Raw genomic sequence first — 24,517 nt, forward strand, 5'->3', positions numbered from 1 at the left:
CAGAAGTTGAACGATTCTGAAAACACAGGATGTGTTATCTCGCGTGATCCACATTCGCTTCCTATTCCGAGTTCGAGTACCGAAATGCCCGAGTTCGTCTATTTTATCAAAGGAAGACTACCCACACCTTCTAAGCTACTTGAATTTCCGGTTGTTTGCAATTATCTGTTGATTTCCCTTTGTCCGCTTTTGCTTAATTTCACGCACGACTGCGGTGGAAAACTTTCGTTCGACCGCGATGACAATGGCCCCTTGATCTTAATTGCTCGTAATTGCTTTCAATTTCCTTCAAAATTGCTGCTGCGATCAGCTCGTCAAACCGAGAGACAGGATCGAGAGTCCCGAGAACTCTTTAAAACTTACTCCAAACGACCTGCATCAACATTTTATTTTTATTTTCTGAAACAACGAGGAACAGTGGGGCTGTCCATTGAATACGTATCAAAGCGATACACTTCCAAGCAACTGAATGGAGCTAGTTAATCGTTGAGCCTTGTCTAGCGAAAGTAAGAGTGCGTCGGAAATCATAAGCGATCGTGCCCTAAAGGGAGCGACATTTACGTGTCCCACGAATCGTTGTCTCGATTTTGCAAGAGCCACGCGAGCTACATACGAGCTCGTCGAACGAAACTCGTTCGGCTATGTAATTCCACGTGAAAGTAGTAGACACGTCGGGCATAATTTTAAAGGCGCGTGTTACCGCGCGCATTTCGCGTACGATGATGAAGTACCCTTTCCGCGTCCCGCGGTCGAACGTTTCGCGATGTCGAAATCGCCCTGTGAAAAAAGAAAAATTGTAACGAGACCGAAACCGTGTCCCGCTTCGCTTTGAAAAACGAATATGATTCACGAGAAAGCGTATCGCGGTTCCGAGGGTAAAAGTTAACTGACAATTTCGTCTGGCTATAAGTCATCGAGTTAGAGGCTGAATATGAACTTTGAGCTATTAGCTATCGAGTGCTACAGATAACAGAGGCAATTTTGTAATTTTCTATCTGTAATTGAAGTTGTACTATCAGGTAGGTCAATTGTATAAAAGCTGATAATCGTGAAAAGTTGCAAGATGTTTTTATTCTTAGCATAGGTGGCTGAAATGAATGATTATTATAGCTTTAATTACCTCTATGATAATTTCACCACAGATTATTAAAATTGCAAGTAATTTGCTATTCTCACCAAAAATAATACGAGTAATCCTAACAAGTATTATACCCTATCATCGAATCTATAAAATTCAGGGTGTAATTACTTTAGTACAAGGCGTGCTTTCGAATCCTCAACATTTTAATGACTAATGTTCCCATGTAACTGTACTACGATTCCTAAGATACATTTGAAAACTTTCCTCTGTCATTGGATCGCAAACTGATATCTTTCGATCCCGACGATAAGCTTGAGTTATTACCGTTTCTTAATAAGAAACATCATATCGCCGCAACTATTAGTATCTTTCATGTTGCTCCAAAAAATAAGAGGAGAAAAAAATAAAGGAGAAGAACAGTGACAACGACAAGCCGATACGAAACTCTTGTTGCTCGACGATGCTCGTTAATTTTGCATCGTTTTAGTCATTGTTTCTTGTGCGTTCCGCGAACAGTCTAGCTTCCTACATAGTGCCAGCCTTTATTAACAGCGAATGCTTCTCAAATAATAAATTACTTCGTCCAACTGACGTGTATGTACATTCAGATGCGCCGCGTGCCTTCTTCTTTGTCGATAAACCTATCAGTCGAGCAAAGAATTTACAACATATTTAAACCTCGTACCGTAAGCCGCTTGTTACATAGGTAGACGAAAAAAAAGGAAAGAAAGAAAAAGAATAGAAAAAGTATTGAAAGCAAACGGCTCGGTGCGAGCACGAGGCTAACGCGTGCGTTATAAACATTGAAATGCAAAAGCGGTGAAACGACGAACGAGCGCTGCATCGCGGATACAAGCGATTCGGAGTCGTCACACGTTCCTTAAATATTGTTACGCAATAAAGAAAAGAGATAACGATTAAAAATTCCTTGACGATACTTTGATGATTTTTCTTTTTTTTTTGTTTTTTTGAAGAAAAATAAAATTGAACGCACAGAAGCGTTATTAGAGGTGCGCATGAATTTTCGATCGGATAATATAGATGCATCGCTACCAACGGGGAAGCGCATTGATGTCAAGCGAATAAAGGCCGGGTTGCACATAAATATTTCATACATCGTACTGCTAGATATACAGATGTCTGCGGCCGCACGATAAACCATTGAAAGATAGACGGTGGAGAATGCGCTTAACCGTTCCCCGCGTCAGTCATCGTCAATGTTGTTCCATAAAAATGACCGGACGTTTGATTTTTGCAAGCTGCACGCTCGCTGGAACGCGGCACGACGTTGCATATGAAATGTCGATTCGATATCCTATACAACCGGCGATATAATCAATCATTTTTATGCTAAGTCGAACAAGGAAATGCTCGGCCTCAATTTCCATCAAATCTTCAATCGATTTTAAGCGGGCTATGATTATTTATTACATTCGCTTTGCATAAAAAATGATTAGCCACCTAATATCTTAATTTGCAAACAATAGGACACAGTTTGATCCAAACAGAAGCTTACGTAATTTCGTTCCCATTATTCGATTAGAAAATCATTTTCTTTCCAGTTGTTTAATAATTTAGAGAATGGAAATGTGAAATCTTCTCGATTTTCTATCCACGTTTTCCTCGCCGGTTCCACGAACCTTTACAAGCAGAATCGACCGCATATTCAGCCATGATTTACACCTCACATTTATGATGCAACGTAAAATCGCGTAAAACTTTTCACCAACCGGAGAACGTACAGCCAGAAGCGGTTGAAACGTCTTTTACTCTATTCGACGTCTGCTTCCTCTCTTTCCGGCTCGTTGCCTTTGCTCGCGCGAGTTACTCCTCTCCAGAATGCATATGTACGTCTTGCAACGTGATATATGAAATATTTACGCGCGATCCGGACTTTATTCCTTCGACCCGGACGTCTAAAGAGGCGGTGATAACGCGTCCTATCACGGAAACCGAGAGATTAACCGGAACTTCGGTTCATCGATTTTTTACCGTAAAATCGAACACCATTTCCTCTTAGCTTGTTACAAAGGAATCGATTTCGAATAAAATATTAACATTCTGATGATCGATTATTAACCATTGCCACACCGTTGAAGAATGCAATTAAAAATTATAATTCAGTAAGTTATGACGATTTACTGGTAACAGAATTCCTATCAATCGATCAATCATTCCATGAATTATTGGCTAGAATTTATAAATCCAAGAACATCGAATAGTTTCTACCTCTCGGACAGCATCAACATTGTTACAAGATACTAACACGCAGCGAAAGACTTCCTGTTGCAATTAGTGGCCGCGCATGAATCGCGAGGAATCATGTTCACTGCAATTATGAATCAGCAAATACTACGTATAGTTTCTCCGCGTTTCATTAGTACACTCCAGGCATGATGCCTCCACAATTCTAAATCACGAAATGCAGCTTCTGTTTCCTGATACGTCTGTTTGCTTTAAAGGCGGCCGGGTCTCGCACAGAAGTCGCCGAACGAGTACATATCCAACGAACGGTGAAACGTAGCGAACAATGCTCGTTCACGTTGCAAAAGGCGTTCGCCTTATCAATTCCGTACCGTACATTATTTCCACCCGACCGGGGATAAATAGTCGATTGTCATCGACACGCGGTGCACATGTAATTGGTTCGGTTTTAGATCGAATTCGTACTAACTTACGATTGGGATAATAGCTGGCGACTACCGTTGTCGCCGTTTCTGATCTACCGAACGTAAAGTCAGAGAAATTGGTAAGAGGTAAGAACCTCTATGGGGTACGCGGAGTATTTGCATGGAAAAGCTAGTCAAAAGTCTACCAGGAAGAATCGGTCGGTTTCTTAGCTATCGAGTTTTGCTGTTTTGTTTTTCAACTAGGTCGTACATAAAGACGAAGGAAATGACCAGCGTTCTCAGAAATACGCTGTACACCTTAGAGAATGTATTCGTGCGACAGAAAACGTTGAATTGTACAGCAAAAATGTGTGAATTTTATAATCACTGAATTGGAAAAATCGTACAAGTCATGCTAATTAGTTGGAATCTTGTAATTGCCTCTATAAGAGGGACTTAAGAATATAAATGAACTCAACGAGACGATAAATCAGCTTTTCTATGTCTCTGCTCTTCACAACGAAAGAATGAAAGCGTTAACGCGTGACAATGATGTAAAACACCATGGAGCTCGGAACGGAGCTCGAAAGGTTCTGTAAACACGATCATTGCTTCCGGTAGGGTCCGCTGCGACTGCAGCGTGAAACAGAAACACCAAAGAGGCGTAATCTTCTTCAGAGGACAAGCGACATATGTTGTCCATGTGGTCCTTCGAAAAAGCTCTGTTCCTCTAACCACGGACCATTAGAACAGTTAAACAAATGATAGAAAATCGTCTAGTTTCGAACGATTCCCACAATAGCGAATGTTCCAATAATCTGTGAACATTTGAACGACCTAACGCGATACACGCTAAAACGGTGAGCAAACGAAAGGAAATTAGAATACGATTTATCTACAGACAGGATATCGTTTGCTTTCCTATCAGCATCGACGACCATTTCCGAAAAGGGAAAAATGAATAGGAAAATCGAAGTCGCAATCTTATCAACGTCGACGGCAGACTCGAGTTTTAGTCGCACGACAAACACGAGTATCTGTGTGACTCGACCGTCTCGAAAACACACGCGCATTATGTTTATTCGGAGGTGATAAATGTCCGACCGCCATTCACAAGTCGCTGGACTGTCGATCGCGCCGGAAACATCACGTAAGAACGATTTATGGCCGAAGAAATACTTTCGTGATCCCATCCGCGGTAGCCCGCACGTGTTCTCCATAAGAATTCGATCGAGTCTGGAGACCCGCTACTTTAACGCGTGTTTCTCGCTCTGACAGCTTCCTCTTTGCATAAATATTTACCAAAATTTAATATCAGAATAGATACGACACTTGTTTCTCTCATAATTAAATATTTTTAAAGGAAATTGTATGAATTTTGTGAATTGCATTTTATGGAGCAAGATTCTGTTTGTTCGATCTTATGTTTTGACAATTTTATATATGCCTCGTTTACTTATAGTTTATAGTTTGCTTTATCAGCTCGGTTATATATCGTGTCTATCTTGGAGCACTGAATGACTGACTATACAACAGAGATAAATCCTTCGTCTGTGCGCTCTTATTTACAATCGCCTCGAGTCTATCTTGCGAAACGTCTTCGGAAGGTTTCTGCGATTAGGCTGTACTTAAATGTATTTCTACTTCCTTGTCGTGTATTTAAACATCGAAGAATTTCCTATTTACTGTCGCGGAGATCACTGATGACTGGCGCCTCAAGTCTCGTATCATCAAATTCATTCAAAAAAACAATTAACATTGTACTAATATTACAAGGTCCCAAAGTGAGAAATATACAATTACATTTAAAAAAAATGAAGATTATTGTAAAATTTTGGAAATGCCTCCACCTAGACAAGGCTTAAATCTATAACAAGATATTCTTTTACTCGGTTTCAAGTAGAAGGACCTTAGGAATTCGAAGAAAATAACAGCCATTCGTTCCTTTGACCACAAAATCCTGACCCTAGGCCTGCCTTCCCAGAAATGTCCCATGAACCAAACTCGCGTAAAGTTTCAACTAGTTTCGCAATTTCAATTTCAAGGCAGACCCTTTTTCGACATCGTAACAATAGATTCTATGGATTGTACCATGACGAAACAACGCGGTCTATCGTCGATTAAAAGCCAGGCACGTTCGCTGAATTTGCTCATCAGCATCGCGTGTGATTCGACTCGCAGAAAATAACTTGCTCTCCCGCCTCGATGCATCGTCCTCCTAACGCTCTATTGTCACAGACGGTGGACAGTTCAGTTTTGTAATCATTCAGATGATTGTTCTAACACTTGTCTACTGTATCGAGCTCGAAATGTTTGATTGATCACGATAAATACCGATAAATGTCGCGGAAAGTCTTACCAACAGACTAGCCTCGATTTCAATATCTCGTTAAACTAAGGAATTATAGCCGAAGCATCGTTATTTTTCTTTAATTTCAATATTGATATTTGATAAGATTCGAAGCGTTTGCTAAATTATTTGAAAAAATTCACGGATGGCAATTTTCAAAAACACATATGCTAATTTTTCGGAGCACATCCAGATTGTTTACGCACGAAACTGGGGATCAAAATTAACGCATACAGGTCTAATCGTCTGGGAATTTCACAAGGATGATGATCCTCAATGATGTCACTGCAACATTGAGCAGAATCGTAATCAGGATTTCGCCTTCGAGAATCACGCATACTCGCCGAGCGAGTCGTCAGATAGATACCGATCGATAGTTCGATAAATCGAACGATTACGAACCACTACTACCGTTTGTCGTTGGTGAACACAGTGCAGCAGTATAGCTACGAGTACCTTCGACTTGTTTAGAAGCGACTATCGACGAATGGTATAAAAACAACGCGATATCTTTGAAAATTACTAATTTTGTTTTGGAGATACTTGGTCAACCCACTGGGTGCGACTCTTCTTATCGAACGCAACGATAATATATTACAAATCAGATCCTGTATTGCATTTTGCATTTGCTTTATGATTATATGTCCACGAGATAGTAAATCAAAGTCAACAAGCATTCAGTAATCAGTTCTGAAGAAGTGCAAAAGAGGAAATGTCGACGAAGGTTGCGTGTAATCAGTTCGGATATTTTGTATGATTCATAGCCCGATTAAAAGGAATCATGATTATTTATTCAGAAAGTTATCTATCAATATTGGAGTATTCGATTGATATGATAATCATTGATATCTGATTCGCGATAATATTACTGTTGGGAGGAATATTATTCATTTTACTAATGAGCAATTATATCATGTTGCAATTTATAACACTGATTTTATCGTCATAGTTATATGCATATAATGCTAATGTCAAATGATAGTAGAATTAGTGATAAGAACGGTATAGTAATCGTTGTTTAGATAGCAATCTCAAGTAACGTTGGGTATAGAAGATAAATAACATTGAAATTTCAACATAAAATAGTTCAAAGGTAATTTAAGAAAAACTATTCAAAACCTTCGGATAAATTGATAATCTAGGTTAGGTCTGGGTTAGGTCAATAAGATTATCAACGTCACTTTCGACATTCAACAGAAACCAAGTTTGACAGGTCGACGAGCACACACGTAAAACGTGTAAGCCTCTAGAATCGTTTGATAAAAGGCGTCTCACGGTAAACAAATATTATCCTCTTTTCAATTTCTCTTAATCAACGTCAAAACACATGACGTTCATTGATTATTATGATATTTTCAAACTGGTCAACCGTTCTTAATTATTCGAACAAAATAATCAACAAATTGAAAGTCAACATTAATTAACATCAATATTAATTAAGGAACATGAACATTCGTCAATAAACAAAAATAATATTAATAATACTAATTGAACGTGGTCCGCGGTGAACGTATTAATAAATGATAGTAAGAATCAACACAAGTGTTTCGATTAACAGTGTTTGAATTTGGCGCGTAAATTATTAGCAAGGGTGCGCGCATGCGCAGTTCAGAAAGTCAACTAACCAAGCGTCACTTGTGAGACGAGCGTGGCTTGTTTCGATAAACGTGATTGTTCGAATAATTATGAAAGGTTTTTACATTAGAAGCAAGAATTACGTTAAAAGAGATCAAGGAGAGTTGTGTTTACCTGGAATTTTCGTGCAGACAGGTCTGCCAGTCAGAAGCACGGCATCGACAAGAGGACGACATGCATCCACGTGTTCAGCAAGGTAAGCTCCACTTGTGCAAACGCGACTCGAGACACGCTATAATATGCCACCCACCGTGTGCCCCACGACCACGAACACCAAATAACCACGATTTTTCACCGAAAAAAGAAGCACCGTAACGAACTTGTCCACGAGACACCGGTACGTAGCGCGGAATTCGAAATATTGCCTGAAGTGGCGCTGCTGCTGCGCGTGGCGTTCTACGTCACACTTTACAAACTCGCGTCACCGGGTTCGACGTTAATTCGTTCACTCGCGTTTCAATCACAATACATTTCGCGATAGTACACATTTAGAAGTGAGAAAGTTTACCGATAAGGTCGTGTTTGTTGTCAGATCATCGAACGTTGGTGGTATCCTTGCTGCTTCAAAACAGTGTCTTCTACACAAGTGCTTCTGTGAACGACAACGACAACGACAACGTTTGTCCCTGCAGCTGTTCGAGGCCCCCCACAAGGTCGACGATCCTTCAGGCACGTCTATCGGTAAGTGCATTTAATCCAATAAGTTATATTTACACCGTAAACGAATTGACAAGTTCGAAACGGGATAAAAAGAATCGACGCGAAGCGCTGTGCGCCATGAGAACGAACTCTCAAACGAACCGTCTGGCACGATCGCCGCGGCGACACTGAGAAACGACGACGACGTTCAGCACTGCTTACTGCTCGCTCGGCACGCTACTACTACGCGGCAGGCGGCAAGCCGACCATACGAGAGCTCTACCCTTCTCTCTATCTCTTTCTCCTCTTCCATACTTCCCTTATATCCTTCCTTCTCCACGCGTTTTCTCCGTCCCTTTTCTGCCGTTCCTCCTCTTTCCTGCTTTTTACTCTTTCCGTTCGTTTCTCCTTTTTCTCGCTGCTTTTCTTAGCCCCTAACCAACCCCTTCCTCTTCGCCTTACTGTATTTCTTACTTTTTACAGTTTTTATCATTTTCTTTCTCCCATCTTTTTGCAACAACGGTTCTCCGCTTCCTTCCGCCGGTTCTCGTGTTTTCTCTCTTCCTTCTCTCCCTTTTGCATTTTTTCCTCTCGCTCCCGCGACCTATCTCTCTCCCACGCTCCCTTATCTGTGTTCTTATCCGGCTGTTCCTTTCTCGATCCGTTCTGCACTCTCCGCTTCTCTCACGCTACCTGGGAGAGACGAGGAGCTGCCAAAGCAACGACCAACCGCCGACTCGGGCGGGTACTCGTCAATGCGATACGTGCATATGCGTCCCTCGTTCCACTCGCCTCGTGGTTGTTTCGTTGTGCACGCATAAACACCCGCATCGACGCTACCGACGTATTAGTGTACGATGCAACGCGAGCGTGGGTGAGCACCCAACAGAGGAGGCGCCGCTTTTCGGCACCGAAATATTTTCACGAGAATACGTTTTCGTAGAGCTAGCTCCGAAGCTTTGGTTGTTTATGCTTCCAGTCGAACCTGATACTTACCCTTTCAAGTATTTGGCGTTCCAACCGTGGAATGCCTGAAGGTTGACGAACCGAACAATCCGATATTTACCTGACATTTTCACCCTGTGTTTGAACAAATAAGACAATCGATTGAGCTGTCATCTGTTTGGTATTGATGATCTTAAGTGTTTACCACAGGATGGTTGTCGGGAACGTTTCATTACATGGGTTGTTCTTTGCAATTAATGGCGAGTTCTGTATTAAAAGTCAACTTTAATTGCATAATTGCATCTATCGTGCGATTCATTGTTTAGATTCTAAAGTGTACTATGCAATACGCAAAGCGTGACCGGTGAAAATATTTGAGCAACGCAGTCCAGTAAATCGGCGAACCGCAATTAAAACCGTATCCTTCGCATCCCAGAGATAAGGCGAAATAGCTTAAAAGGGAACAGTATTTCCCGACATGGAGAGTCCGCATAGTCTCGGAAAATTTATCGTATCGCGGCCGATCGGCGGAATGCAAGGATGTTGGTGGCACCGTTGCGATACAGTGTTTCGTCCTCCAATCCTACAAGCCTCTGTCCTTGGAACCGGGAATCCTGGGGCATTAATTTCGTCGTAGATGTATCATACGAAGGAACACACGTCTTCCACGGTCTCAGCTGTTTCCTACGGACGTTGTATACCGTCCGCACACGGATACACGTCTTTTCCTATCTCGAGTGAATAGGCTCCGGCACCGTGTCGCCTCACGGTCTACCACACCAACGGGTTACCGCCTTGCAATCCACGATGTTTCGTAGGCGAAACACGAGGTCACGGGGCTCGGGTAGCTTTAGTTCAACCTGTGTTGGTGCTAATAGCTCGTGGCTCGCGTTTGCTTGGCTGATTTCGATTTAACTGGCCAATGAACCGAACTTTGAATACATTTTCTAAATAGCTCCCTATTGTCTATGATAATGATCCAACATCGACTGGTTCGAATTAACCACGCGAACGATCTTTGTGTGCAAAACTTGATTGCTACCTTGGAACAAAGTCCTCTGTCTTCTTATTTATTATCAATAGGGATAGAAAAGTAATTGTTCGAAGTCTCTCGAAAACCATTTGTTTCGTGTTTGGCTAATTGGATTTTATCATAGCCATTGAATATTCCATGAATCATTGCCTGTCTATTCAAGTGGTTCAACATGGAACATATGTTTTATCCCTCGAGGTTTCATAGAGATCAATGTCTGATACCTCAAGCGATTCTCCTGGAACGTTTCGGTGGTTCAATGAAAGGTGCTCCGATTAATCGTACAAGAATTAATGGCACGCGTTATTTGCGTGTGGTCCTAGCGCCACTTGACGATCATGAAAAGCATGTCAGATTTCGGCCCACTTCAAGGACCCTCGAGGCGGTCTACTTGGAAGAGGAACACACGGGAGAAAGAGGAAATAAGCGACACCCGAACTGTACGTACCAGAGGGACGACAGTGTGGTTGGTCCGAGTCAAAGGAGCGATGGGCACACCCACGCAACGTACATGTTAGTGGACAGATATGGATATAATAAAAAGATAACGCTGCACCGAGTGAGTACTACTCATGGGAAAGTTGAGATGCGTAATATTCGCGAGGCGATTTCGACGACGTTAATCCACCTTGTGGAGTCTCGTTCTGTTCCGAGTATGAGCAATGTTTATCTGAAGTACATATCTTTTGCGAACATATTCTTTTTCGGGTAATGGATCTGACAAGCTTTCCTCGAAATGTCACAATTCGGAGATTAAGCGTAATATTTATACAATTCTTTTCGACCTCCTCTTCGCTGACAATTTATTTCACTTTGTTAAGAAACGTGCATTCATATCGCTCGATATAGAATCCTCCATAAACGACGTAACAGTTATCACGCGAAAAGCCGTTGATTGGCACCATTCTGAACTAGATGAAGTAATAACGGAGCAATTTGGTCGGCACGCAACTAAGACGTTGCGATAATTGAACGATCCGATGCAAAAACCCGTGCGAAGATATCGAGTGACCATCTTCCTCGGACGAGTGAACCCTTTCATTTAATGTACGCCATGAAATTGCGAAACGAACGACAAAACGACGATGTTTCATAGCGATTTCTTTCATCGTGGACCCGCGGATCGCGTGACGAACTGAAAGCAAACGAGCCTGGCGGTTTCTTTAGCGGTCCAAGTCGTACGGTTTAATTTTAATTCGCCGAGGGCGATATCACGAGCGCCCGCATGCCTTTCCATTAATCTTAATTACGGGACAATTAAAAGCAGTTAACGAAAGTGGGGTCGTGAACCGGTGGATGTGCCCACCTTTGGTAACGGGTGCTATTTCTCTTCGAAAACGACCGATCACACGCACCGCGTCGTCCTACAATTTATTACATCTTAATTATTTTATTGTGCTGCTTGGTTAGTGTTAACATTTAATATTAGAGATCGTGGGAAGGTTTTAAAAATTATTGCGCCAAAGATTTTTATGGATTTCCTTGGTTTCATCGTCGGATGATTCAAAGAGGAGACAAGGTCCAATGTCTTTTAAGCAGCAATAAATAATTGAATTGTTCAGTCGCATGAAATGACAATAATATCCAGTCTCTGACTAATACTAATGACAAATATCGCGAACGCTGGGGAAGCATTGCTCGTTTCGCGATTATGGAAAGTGTCGGGTGGAAATGCGGGCGTTAAATCAGGGACTGACACATGAGTTTAACTCATTCCTCCCTATCGCCTTGGCACTCTTTCTACGGACTCGAGATTCAGCAAACAATAGAAACCGCGTCCGGGGAATCCAAGTGTGAAGATAATACGGGGGAACGAAGTTGCATACGGATCTTGGTAGCTGCAGTTAATCACTGCTTTATCGTTGCGTCCAATGTCTTAGGCTGTGGTAAAATTCTCTCGTTCAAATAGTTAATTAATTCCATGCAAAAGTAATTTCAAAATAATATATAGTCAAAGAAAATTATCTTCAGTGAACATAAAATTTATAAAATATTTTGATTCCTCTTCAAGTAAATTTGATGGGTCTAAAACTATTACCTGAAATTAAAAAACAAAGGATTTTAAGATCACTTATCAATTCATCAGAATGTTTATCGTTTCTTGCAAGTGGATTCTAATAGGACAAGAGGAAGAACCGTTTCTAGTACCGGGAATCGTTTGTTGGGTTTCCGACGCTAAGCCAAACCGAATAAGCCCCGCAAAAGGACACCTTAAAAGGATCCATAGATTCAAAGTCACTCCAGGGGGTTCTTTCTCCTTTTACCGGAAGATCGTATCTTCGTAGCTCCTTCAGCTTGCTATCTGGTTTGCACCATCACCACGACCACGAAAACGCATCATTGCCGAACGCTCGTACAAGCTGACACGTAGACCTCGCTTTTGTGAATCGGTGCCCATTAAATTTTCTCGTTCACAAGGCCTTTGGTACTCGTACTGCAAAACGGGACGTCTTCCTATTGCTTTTGAATCTTTTGACAGCTGGAAGGAACTATTTTCACCGGTCACTTGTATCCCTCGTCGCCTGGTTTCTTTACCTCCCTTTCGCATTAATTCCCCTCATTGTGTATTTATTTTAATTCGAGATAAAAAATCAATGAGAAAAGTACAAAGTGTACTTCCTTGTTTATAACGCGTTTACTCGTGTCCAGCTGTCGAATTGTTCTCGATCAATCGATGAACCAGTTGCTCGATTTCTCTTGAAAAGTTTCTGATAACTTCGGTGCATCTGCAGCTTGCACTTTATGCACCGTGTTTGACAACGGTTTCATTGTTACGCTCGTCGACTTATTTCAATATTTCCTCTGTTGTTATCGAAACTGAGGCGTTTAATCTCAAATTGTTGTGATGGGGTCCTATAATTCTTTATAAAGAAATCTTCAGTAGTGTCTTCAATTAGGTCGAGTCTTACAATTTTTCAATTGCATAAGTTAATAATTTTCCTTTTTAATGTTCAGTTATTCCAACAATGCTTGAATTTCACCATACTAGTTAGGGGTTAACAACCGCATTGTTATTTTACCTTCGCGATAAAATGAGTTCAGATGAAAAACGAAAGAAATTGATCGTTTGCATAGCGCTAAAGATAGTTTCTCTTTTGTTTGTTGGCAACCTCGTAAACTCCCGCATACTGGTATGTGACTCAATAATAAAAATCAAATCCTTACTTGCATGGAATCAATGAACCAAAACTTGACGTGACGTGATCTAGTTTTTTTAATGACATTCGCAACCGTGTCACATCGTATTTCACGTGTAAAGTGTTCAATGTAATCGAGACTATTATAGTTCTTTTGCAATGATTTCTAAGGCAGTTTAATATTACTGGATGATCTTTAATCGTTTGTTGTTAATAGGTGAGATGAAAGATGATTGGAAAGCTTTTATTAACGGGATGGTACATATGTTCTGCATTATAATTAATAATTGTCAGACTGACAACTGATATCCGCTGGTGTAAACACACTCGTTTAATCAGAGATACACGTGTTCGTTAAATTAGCTCGACGATTCTTTTGAAACAGAAACATTTAATAAGTTTATAATGAAAACAACGCCTTAAAAGATTTTTTCGTCGATTTAATTTTAAAAATATATAGTTAGTCATTTTTAGGAGTTCTGCGTCCATACATAGCAATGATCCTATTTTCCAAGAAAAGATAATCGATGTAAGGCTCGTATTACCAAAGGGTTGCTCGCAGGGTTCATTCACCTCTCCAGAACGAAGCATCAGATTTCTGTAACGCGAATAAATAACGGAATATTAAATTCTTCAAAAATTTTTCATTGTCATTACGATGTCTGTTACTCGATGCACCTTCCTCCTTCTTTGATTTGAAACCAGAGGATCGGGTGTCCGACTGGTTCATCCGTGAAATTCTTTTTACGATCCTTTGATCAATTCTTCCTGACACCCTTTCACATCACCCTATTATATCGGTTCAAAGCAGGGTGCAAAGAAATGTATTCTAACAAATTAGCGAATTAATGGTTAGAAAGGTAGGAAATAGAAGAATTGTAGGGGTAACAAAAATTTGCATTTTAATTTGCACCTTATTCAAGAAAAAATGTGATTCAAAGTTTCGAGTGTTAGATTCTAAATGGAAATAGAAATGTTTTGTTCAGAAAACGAGAGTCATTAGGATATTTCTGTGGTCAGAAGCGTTCTTTGAACGCGGTTCTTAATTTAGAAGTTATTTAGTTGCTCAGCTGTACCGGGACACCGAGTATTACGACCTATTATGCAGACTGCGAACTCCGCAACACATTACGGTTATCACTGGTACTTTATCAGCATAAACAAAAGATGTATGTATTACAATACCAACGTACGGCGGTTCAGCTTATTTTCAGACGATAATTGATAATAACGTGGGCTGACGCCGCCAGCGAAACGCTGGACGACCGGTCGAACCTTGAAACGAAAGTTGTTGCAATTGTGTAATTTCTGAAAAATATTTTCCTTTCGAACGGTTTGCTCCATCGTTACGTGAAACGGGTACAACCGACTTACAGAGATTGTAAAAATCATCGTGGCAAAAAGTGCTATGTACACGAGAAAATATTCGTGAAGAATTCAGGTTTAATGGCTCGTAAAATATCGAAAGTATAACATTTTGCAATCATGTGTTTACGGGTATGTTAATGGAGATTCATATTTGCGTAAAATGTCGATAAAACGTCCAATTAGCCACGGTGTAATTTACACATTTCAAATTAAGGCGAACAATTATCATTCCTCGATAACGTTATTCGTGTTTCCCATACGTGTTAAGTTATTCACCTCGATGCAAACATCAATTACTCTAAAAATAAATCATGGTCGTAAAATTACTTAACAAACTAGTTGACTCAATCAGTCAACTACATCCATGATACCCATCAAGGATATCAGCAACAAGATAAACCATCTTATGCTTCTCCGACAAATTCCTCCGACATGAAGAAGAAAAATGGTACAAGAATCGCTTCTAAACGTCCTCTAAACGTCAGCGGGACAAATGGTACCCAGACACGGGGTCAGACGTCGCCAAAACGTCGACGGGGCATCGCGTTGCACCTGATTGCGGTTGAGATGGCGTTTGGAGGCCTGCCACGGGACTGGAAACAAGGTTACACGAACCGGGCACCCAGGTGTGTGCGTGTATAGGTGCCGGTGACTATGCAAATCAATGACACACGTCGTTGGGTTCTCTGTCCGTTAAATAAAAGCGCGACGGGCCGGGCGCAGGGTTGGGTAGCGTAGCTTGGCATGCAGATGCCCGGATAGAATTCGCTGGCAGAAAACAGAGAGACCCTCAAGGCTACCTAGTTTTGCCAGCGAATGCAAACCGCTTCTCTGAATGTCCGAGTGCGTGGCTGAACGACACACAACAGCCGGACACACGGGACGAGCATAAACGTTGCACAGGTATGCGGACGTGTGCATAAGCTGAAGGAGGCTGTCTATGAAGGGGGAGACGTTAACTACCGCATGGAAAACATCGTTAAACCGGTTCGATGCCGTCGCGGGAACATTTTCTCGGATGGAAATCACCGTTCGTTCGGTTGGCGCGCGTTATGCACAAGAAAAACGACGACTCGCGACGATGGGAAAGAAACGGCGACGAGGAACGTACGTAAACAGTGAGGACGATGGCGTTACCGAAGTCACGGAAGAGGATGTGCAACGGGAGAAGACAAGACGTTTGACAGGGTTCGAACACCAGTGTCGATAAACTGACAGTCACTGGATTACGGAAGAATGGCACCTTTTTATGCGGAATCCGAAGCGACTCGGGCATTTTTGAGACGCGATGCTGAGGATCGTCAACAGGGTTTGTAATTCTAAACTGAGGAGGATACGGTTCTCTAACGTGGTAAATGATCCACCCAACCTGGTGGTTAATGTCCTGTAAGGAGGTGGATAACGTGGTTAAATCTTGGAACTTGCTGGACCATTCGAGATGATAAAATCATATAATAATTTTAGTTATTGTATGATAATATAATTTAACGATACACAAAATATACTGTAAACAGTGTCTCTTTGAAGGTACTCGTCAGAATGGTGCAACAACGTACGAAATAGTTTGAACCAAAAATCGAGGAGGCTTTACAGAACTTCTGAAAATAGAAGTGGCACGGTATCGAGGGAAAGGGATGCGGGAAAGCTGGAGTACATTTTCTTTCGTCGAGCTGGCGAGCCTGGGCTAAGGAGTTCCACGAAACGAGGCGATAAAGCATTTACGTCTCTCCCTCGATCGTCGTCCAGACTTTTCTCCACCCACTTCAAAATGGGTTAACGAGCTGCCTTGGTTACCCTTCGTTGTGTGCGTGGCCCATAATGGCTCCCTTTTATGCACCAGCTCGACATATTTCGGTGACGGTATGCGCCACAGATAAAAGCGCGAACGACGAAATCGCGTATATTTCCTTCGCTTCTTTCATCCCTTTTTCCTCGATCTTGCCCTACTTCGCGATAAATAAACAGGGAATAAATTTGATCGGCTCCTTTTTCTTCGTTACAACGAAATTTCTATGTCTGAAATGAAATACGACGTATTTAATCCGTATGATTAGTTTTCGGGAGATCTTAAGGCGTCGTTGACGGTTGAAAATTTACACGTTGTCAAAGATTTCGTGGGTGATAAAATTTTTACGCGTAATTGGCTCGAACGCTTGATTATAAATAATTTAACGCGTAAACCTTGAAGAATTTTATGATCAAAGGAACGGTACAATTCTGGTTACATGCAGTGAAAAACGGTATCGATGGCGTAACCCTAACCGCGTTGCTTTATCATTTATTGATTAGAAAGGGGAATAAAATGTTCGTAAAATAAGTTATCTAGTGTTCTGTACACTTCGAAAAAAGAATGAAATTTATACGATCGATTTCACGGAATCGAAGGGTAACTGTAAAAGGGACCGGGGTAGATTTATTCCGATTATAAAACAGCATTTCAGTAATCGCAAGATGCAAGTCGCTCGGTTGCCACCCACATGTGATTCTAGTTTCGTCGGGTCGTAGAAGACGCCTGTTTCGGTTCTCCACACAGGGATACTCACCTTTATGCTTTTTGTCCTTTCTTTATCTTCTGGGCCGTGTTTAGAGGCGCGTCGTTGTCTGGTCGGTACGTGTCACACAGTTTTTCATGCGAGCGTCTTCAATCGCCAACAGGGCTGTCTTCACTGACTCTGAAGAGATAGTGATCACGGACTGGTCTCCTAACTTTCTGAGGAATTTAAACGGCGGAAAGCATGAGCTGTTACGGATAATTTTCTCTCTCGACAAATGACCGTGCCCAGATAATTCTCTCAGTAGTTGAAGACCGATTCGAGTTTAAAGCTTTGGAATTCTCTTCAATGTTTTCTGCAATCAACACGGTGAAAAATCAAAACTGTGATAAGAAGAAATTATCAACAGCTTCAACAACGTTTCTATTCCTCGCTTGCTACCAATACTTTCTACCATTTCTCCGATCACAACCTCTTCCATTCTCCCACGACCGTTTCTTCAGATAACAAAAGCAACCCCTTGACCGTGCCCGTCCCGTTCTCCCAGAAATCGTTCCCAGGGCGGCGAAGAAAGGAAAACAGCGAGCTGTTAGGAGGAAAGGGCACGTCCCTGGCTCGGGACGAAGCATCGGCGTGCATTTTAATATCGTTTTGTTGCCGGCTGTTCGCGGCGGTGCGTCAGCGGGTCACACCCTAACGCTTCTTAAGACGACCGACCATCCTGGCGTACGAATTATTTATTGACGGGGAGGTCGATAAATTATTTCCGGCACGACGCGCATCGAGAAACACCGGCGATGCCGGGCATCCCTCTTCGAAACGGCGCCATCGTGTATAGCTCGCGGTGAACGCGTGTGCACAATTTCAGCGTGACAAAGTGTCGTGCTGCCACGTTCGCCGATCCTAGCATTGTTCGCCCGTCCGTCTGTCTCCGTGGCTCCACGTGATTTCGCCCTATTGTTTCGTGGACTGGAATTAATAAAGCTCGCTGAAAAGTGGACTGGCAATCGCGATAAATCGCTGCTCGGTTAGGGACTGTGTTCGCTGACTCTGCAGCTTCGTTGTGAATCGAACTGACTGGTCTTTCCAGTCACTCCTGCGGGGATTATGGAATATACTTTTGATTTGTAGCGATACCAAGTAGATTCGATGGTGATTGTGTTGATTTAGGGAAGATTTAGGAAATAGAATTCCACTTTGGATCGGTTGAAATAAATTTAAGAGGATGACGGAGGGTATTGAGAAAAGTTTCGAGGAATGATTTATTACTGTACACAATAGTAGTAATGTGTTAGTCTCGGTTGGAAGACCGAGGAAAATCCATTTTTTGATAACGTTTCCATTAAGGATCTCTGTTTCATTTGGACTTTCACGGATATTTACCCGCCTCCCTATCTTTATGTCCTGGTCAAACAGCTGGTACAATATTTAAGAAAACCGATTCCAAAAGGGCCGGGATAGAAACGAAGGGGAGATCACGTTTCAAGAATATATTGTTACGTTTTACACAAAAAACAGTCGGTTACTTAATCCATATAGCCACCCCAAAATTCGAATATTAACAGGTCTATAATATGTTCTCATTTTCCTTAGAAAAGCACTCAACACTCAAGGTGTCAATTATTTTAATGAGTTAGTCTGCTGAATAAAATTTCTGTGCTAAATAAATCACATGTTTCAAATACTGCAGGCAATTGTTTCGAGATGTTGAAAGGGGTTTGAAATTAGTCCTTCAGTTGTAAAGTAAAACTTTCACAAAGGAACCATTGTGAAAGGCACACGTGGGGTTGGTTAAGGTGGTCTTTTCAAGGGTTGCTTCTCGGGGTCACGCACTCGAGATGGGGTTGGTTGGAAAGCGGATCCTTACACATCGAGAGGGATCATTATACATATGATAAAACGAAGGAGTTAGGTATTGCTCGGTCGTAAACACAGTACCGAGAAGCTGTAAAACGTCCAATGGATTAAATATATAGGGTCCTTTTCCTGGCGCGAGAAACTCGTCTCGTATTCTTCGCATTGCACGCTGTTGAGTGCATAAAGCAGTGTTTGTCCTGGAAATCACGTCGACTATCGAGCAGTAGTTTCAATTTCGTAAGAATAAGGAATTCTTTTTCAAATACAAGCAATTTTCTTCAAACGAAGTGAATAGAAATAGAAAGGACTGAATTGCATTTGACGGAAAATATTCTATTGAATTTTTCTAGCGTTCTACTTTGAATAAAATATAAACCCATAATTTTCTATTATATAAAAACAAGTAATAACTATGATAAATGGGGCTGTCAGAAAAGTATATTATTAAAATGAGCAAAGGAAAATGTATTGGAGTCTATTTCTATATTTCAAAGGAGTGCAGTATGCAGATTTGCATCTCAAGGCTGTGTAATTTCTTTCAATAGACAGTTCTAAAATAGCAATGAGATAAATACCGTAACATTTCTCAAATCGAAGGGACTTCAGGAAGAGATGCCAACGTTATGCGGTTCCGTGGATTATACGTGTAGAAATAGATGCCTTACCCTTGGAACGCGCCTCTTCAAATATTTGCTTTCAACCGGAACCCCTCCGAGTAGACACTGGATATCCAAATAAGAGAAAGTAAACCCTCGTGATTTCGTTCACGTAGAATACTTATTTCTGATACAATTTTTATTTTCTGCAAAATCGTATCAAACACCGTACCATTAGAAAAAGAATATTTACTCTGGAAGGTCAATGTTTCATCAAAATGCAACACATGCGTTTTTGGGAGGCTAAAAATGGAGAACGTGGGATGGAATGCGATAAACATTAGTCTAATAATAATCCAAAAGAATCTGGACCCAGATCTAGCTGTTATTTCTATTCCTTTCGTTTATCGATACTCTGCTTACAAACTGTCAGCAGGAAGATCGTTGCATTAGGAAAGAATAACGGAATTCCATTGCATTATTTTTTTATCTCTGATGTAAGAAGTAATATGTACTCGAGATAAGAGCAAAGATTCGTAACTTTCAGCTTGATTTTTTATTTACCAATCTGAAACAGCATGCGTCATTCTTTCAACAACATTCTTAAAATAAAAATTAATTCAATAATTTTACAAAATTTTTGTAAACGTAGAATCCTTTATATTTGAGAAACAAAGCAACGAATCTGCAGCGGTTTTGTGTCCACCTGTTTCACGGAACCGGTGTTTTTGCGAATCTCCAAGGACCACGAATCTAAATAGAATCCACCGGTCACAAGGTCGGTGAAATAAAAGCAAGAAACAAGGAAAGAATGTAACAGCCTTCCACTGGCAGCGTGGCTACAATACGAACGAAAGGACATTCGACGATTCCTCAAAGGAGATCGAAGAATAAAGGGGTCCTGCCAGGGAGTGGAATTCATAATTCACCCTGCGAAGAAACTCGCGCCTGTTGTCTGTCGAGAATTTATGAGCGAACGAGTCAGATATTCAGACGGCCACCGCTTTAAAATACAAGGAGTTCGACGTGCTGTGACTCTTTAAAACGAAATCGAACTCCGATCGAAGGAAAGGCAAAAAATTAAAAAAAGAAATAATAGCAGAATCGCTTTTCTTGTCGATGCGACTTGACTTGCTTTATTATCTTTTATGTAATCAATAACGCAAATTCAAAAGAAACAGATTTCAATTTGCACAGGTGTATGAAATGTTCAGCGCAAACCACAATTTCCTGTGTAATCTTTTAATGAAAAAAGATTCGCGAGCAGCCTTGGGTGGCTAGTTTTCTATTAGCGTTGTTCCGTGAAGGAGTTTCTAATCTCCGTAAATTGAACTTCACTGTAGCGTGGAAAACTCTCACGGAGAAAACACCGCGTTTTCTACATCAGAACTAAGAAGAGATCTCTAAGAATACCATTAAAGTTCATAATAGAATTCGCACAGGTGAAAAAAGATGGTAGGGATCGAGTTGAACTTGGAAACAAGGAAAAGAGAAGAGGAAAGCATTAATTGTGCATCGAGAATTTGTTGCATCGTTAAAGTAACCACCATTGTCACGAACGAGCAATGAATCACTGGCTGGCCATAGCATTGTCAAGTGTAGCTATAGTAATTTATCGCGTTGCTGTTAATCCTGTCCACCGTGTCCCTTAATGTATCCGATTTAAGGTCCCCGGAGATAAATCCTACAGAGGACGTTAATCACGAAATCCTCCAAGGTGTCTTGTAAATAACTTTTCACTTATTAATCTGCAAGACGCTTGTCTCGTTACATAGTACCCAGCAATTGCATTTATTACTTAATTACTTATGCACCTCCTATAAATCGCCCTGAACATTTTAGTCGAAGAATCAATGAAAAGCTTCTGTAGTTATTTTTATCAAATTTTAAGCATTAGATCGATATAGAATAAATTGCCTGTGCCATCTATGACCCGAATCGCCTAAGAAGGGAAGATGATAGGAATAGGAAAGAACTTTATCTCGTTAAAATATGATAAATCGCGAGAGAATCGAAGGAGAGTCGCGATGCGGTGGTCGCGCCGACTGAAAAGGAATTAGGAGTCCTCGGGAAAATGGGTTCCCGAAGACGCTTCCGCAACACGAACCTCTTTGTCGTCTCGTTAAGACGTCGTCGGTGAAGATGAGAGGCGATTATTCGGCGCCCCGAGATCTCGAGTGCGTGTCAAATCGATTGGCACGCTCGACCCATGATCCAGGTACCTCGTTAGCCCACGAACACCTATCGATATATTATATCACGGGACAGGGATCTTCGTATCATTATACCCTTGCCCTGTCATGCATTTTTTCTTACTGCATTCGCTCGAGTCTCGGAAAGAAATGTCAGCTCTATTGTTTTGTCACGCGGTGCCCGTCCGAGCAGATGCAACTTTCCAACGTTGCACTTCCTTTTCACGAGACAAGGATTACGGAGATCGATTCTGCAGACACGGTTTCGTGTCTCGATGTACACGGGGATGCATGTTCTTTGTAGCATTTGGAAACACTTCCTGTTTGTACTGAACTTAACTTTGACATATACTGATTGCTCTGCGGGATGTCAGGTAAATTTTATTAGCTTCTTGAACTATCGCTGCAATTTCAGCGGTGTGTACGACTTCTATCTAGAAATTTTCTTTTTATTTCAAAAATCTAGTCGATGTAAGTATCGAAAATGTGTGCAAAGGTGTTGCGAGGAAATAAGAGGGAAAGAGAAAGGTTGATTCCAGAAATGGTTTCTTCTACCCGCTCGAGAGTACACATCCCGATGCATTTCGCGGTGAACAGACAGCCGGCATTGTCTTTCTCGACGTGACAGGGGTCACTTAGCATAAAACAACGTTGTTTGATCGTATTTAGCATATCCCGCGCGGTAGCTTGTCTAGTCCCCATATATACTACTCGTGTAACACACACTCGACGTGCTCGTACAGTTTCCTTCGGTTGACATCACAATAATGATATTAATTATGCCCGTGAGAGCGGATAAATAGCTGAAAGAACGTACGAGAAACCGGCGTTTTATCGTTTCGGACGTCTCGGTGTCATGGCTGGTCCAGTTGCGTTTCTCTCTGAACACAGTTGGATTTGTGCGGTATAAAACACGCTCGAGAGACGCGAGTGATCGTAAAAGTTTAAGAAACTTGAATGCAGGGGATCGTTTTGAAGGGTTCTTTGACCTTCCTCCGGCTTAAAGTGATTTTACGAGGGGAACGTATGGTGTTCCGTATGACAATTTCAGTTAAAATTTTATTCCTGTTATGTTATAAAATTATCGTACAAAATAAAAAGTAAAGTCAATTTTGTTTCAAGCAATAAAGTTATAAAAATTTAATTTTTCTGATGAATGTATTATCCATACATGAAATTAATCTTGATGATCGTGTATTCTCCTTGCAACATTACTTACAACATTTTTATTACAACATTACATTTGTTGAACATGGCATTACAGAAGGTACACTTGAAATAAATTATCCCTTTGTTAAATGAGAACCAGCATTGTTAGAGTTAAGTTGAAATCGGTAGATGAACGCAGTATCTTGACCTTTTCATCCACCTTCCATGTATAATCATAAATCTACTTACCCGTATTCTCACATAAATTTTCACGTTGCATCTTTTTCACAAAGACCGTACACAAAGGTTTTCCCTTAGTTAGCGGTTGCTTCCTCGCTTCCTTTCTCAGACCGTAGCAGATCCACGGTGGAACTCGACCGTTTCCGGCACGCTCGAGCTTTCATTCTTCTTTCTTCCCTCGTTACTTCCGTCGGTGCGTGAAAACGGCGACGCGGCGGGAAACGGCATTCCTTCAATTAGAAGGCAGCTATTCACGTTTGTCCCTTTCGCGGCGGCACCGATAAGTGGCAGAATGCTCGGCTAACGAACGCACAATGTCGGCCAATTATGTTCCCGCGGTAGTGCAAATTTGCATCGCTAATCCCACGCATAAAGAACGACAGACTTCTTGCGTTTGTACTCGGCCGACCTCCGCTTCCTCGCAATTTTAACGAGCATTGTATGAAATACATTGCGATAGAAATGTTATTCTGGAATATCGACAGAAGATATTTTTTAACGTTTGCCATAATTCTTATTGCACCGTACAGGTGTAAAAGCCTAACTGTAACCAAGTGAGTCGTGAAAACAACAAAAGTCACAACGAAGATCAAAAAAGAGGATGTCAAGGGAATATCATGACGTGGACTGTACACTTTGATATCCCATTGATAACAAGGTTTGCCCAGATGTGACTGGTGGTATCATAACCGCGTTTCTATGTTTCGAGCATACATGGCGGATGCATTATAACAGGCAGCACCTGCAAAAATAAATATCACCCTGATAAATGAATTATCAGTCGACTTCCTGACTGCGCGGGCGAAATTTGTCACTGGTGAAAGCACGATGACAATGGGTGACGGAAAAGTACATCGTATCTGGAACTGAAAATAGCGTTGACATAGGATAGGAGAGGAGATAGGCGTACGTGAACTAGGTACTCCTTCCTGCTCGTTGCTGGACATACGCCATCGCGTAGTTTCCTTCGGTTTTCGTGGTTAATCGAGAAAGTGATCGATGCGCCGTTTAAGTGGAACGCTAACCAGTGATTAAGTATAGACGCGAATATCACCGCTAATCGATTGAAAAAGAAATCGTTCGACGGACCAGGAAGAGCGTGGTCTGGAAATTGCGTTATTAATTAAATGCTCGTTTCGCTGGAAAGATCTTTCCTCCAATATGTCGTGCGTTGATTAAATAAGCCGCATAAAC

General features: G+C 41.4%; 1 protein-coding gene across 3 annotated transcripts in view; it reads right to left on the minus strand.

Annotated features, from left to right (window-relative positions):
- LOC114878620 (rho GTPase-activating protein 7) overlaps nt 1-8,540 on the minus strand; it is a 214,236-nt gene extending 205,696 nt beyond the window's left edge. For all 3 annotated transcript variants that reach the window (XM_029192637.2, XM_029192639.2, XM_029192636.2), the window contains exon 1: nt 7,790-8,540. The gene's annotated coding sequence lies outside the window, so the exon portion shown is untranslated. The remainder of the gene's footprint in view (nt 1-7,789) is intronic.
- Nucleotides 8,541-24,517: the final 15,977 nt, after the last annotated feature.

The sequence above is a fragment of the Osmia bicornis genome, chromosome 13, assembly GCF_907164935.1.
Source record: "Osmia bicornis bicornis chromosome 13, iOsmBic2.1, whole genome shotgun sequence".
Taxonomy (NCBI): Eukaryota; Metazoa; Arthropoda; class Insecta; order Hymenoptera; family Megachilidae; genus Osmia; species Osmia bicornis.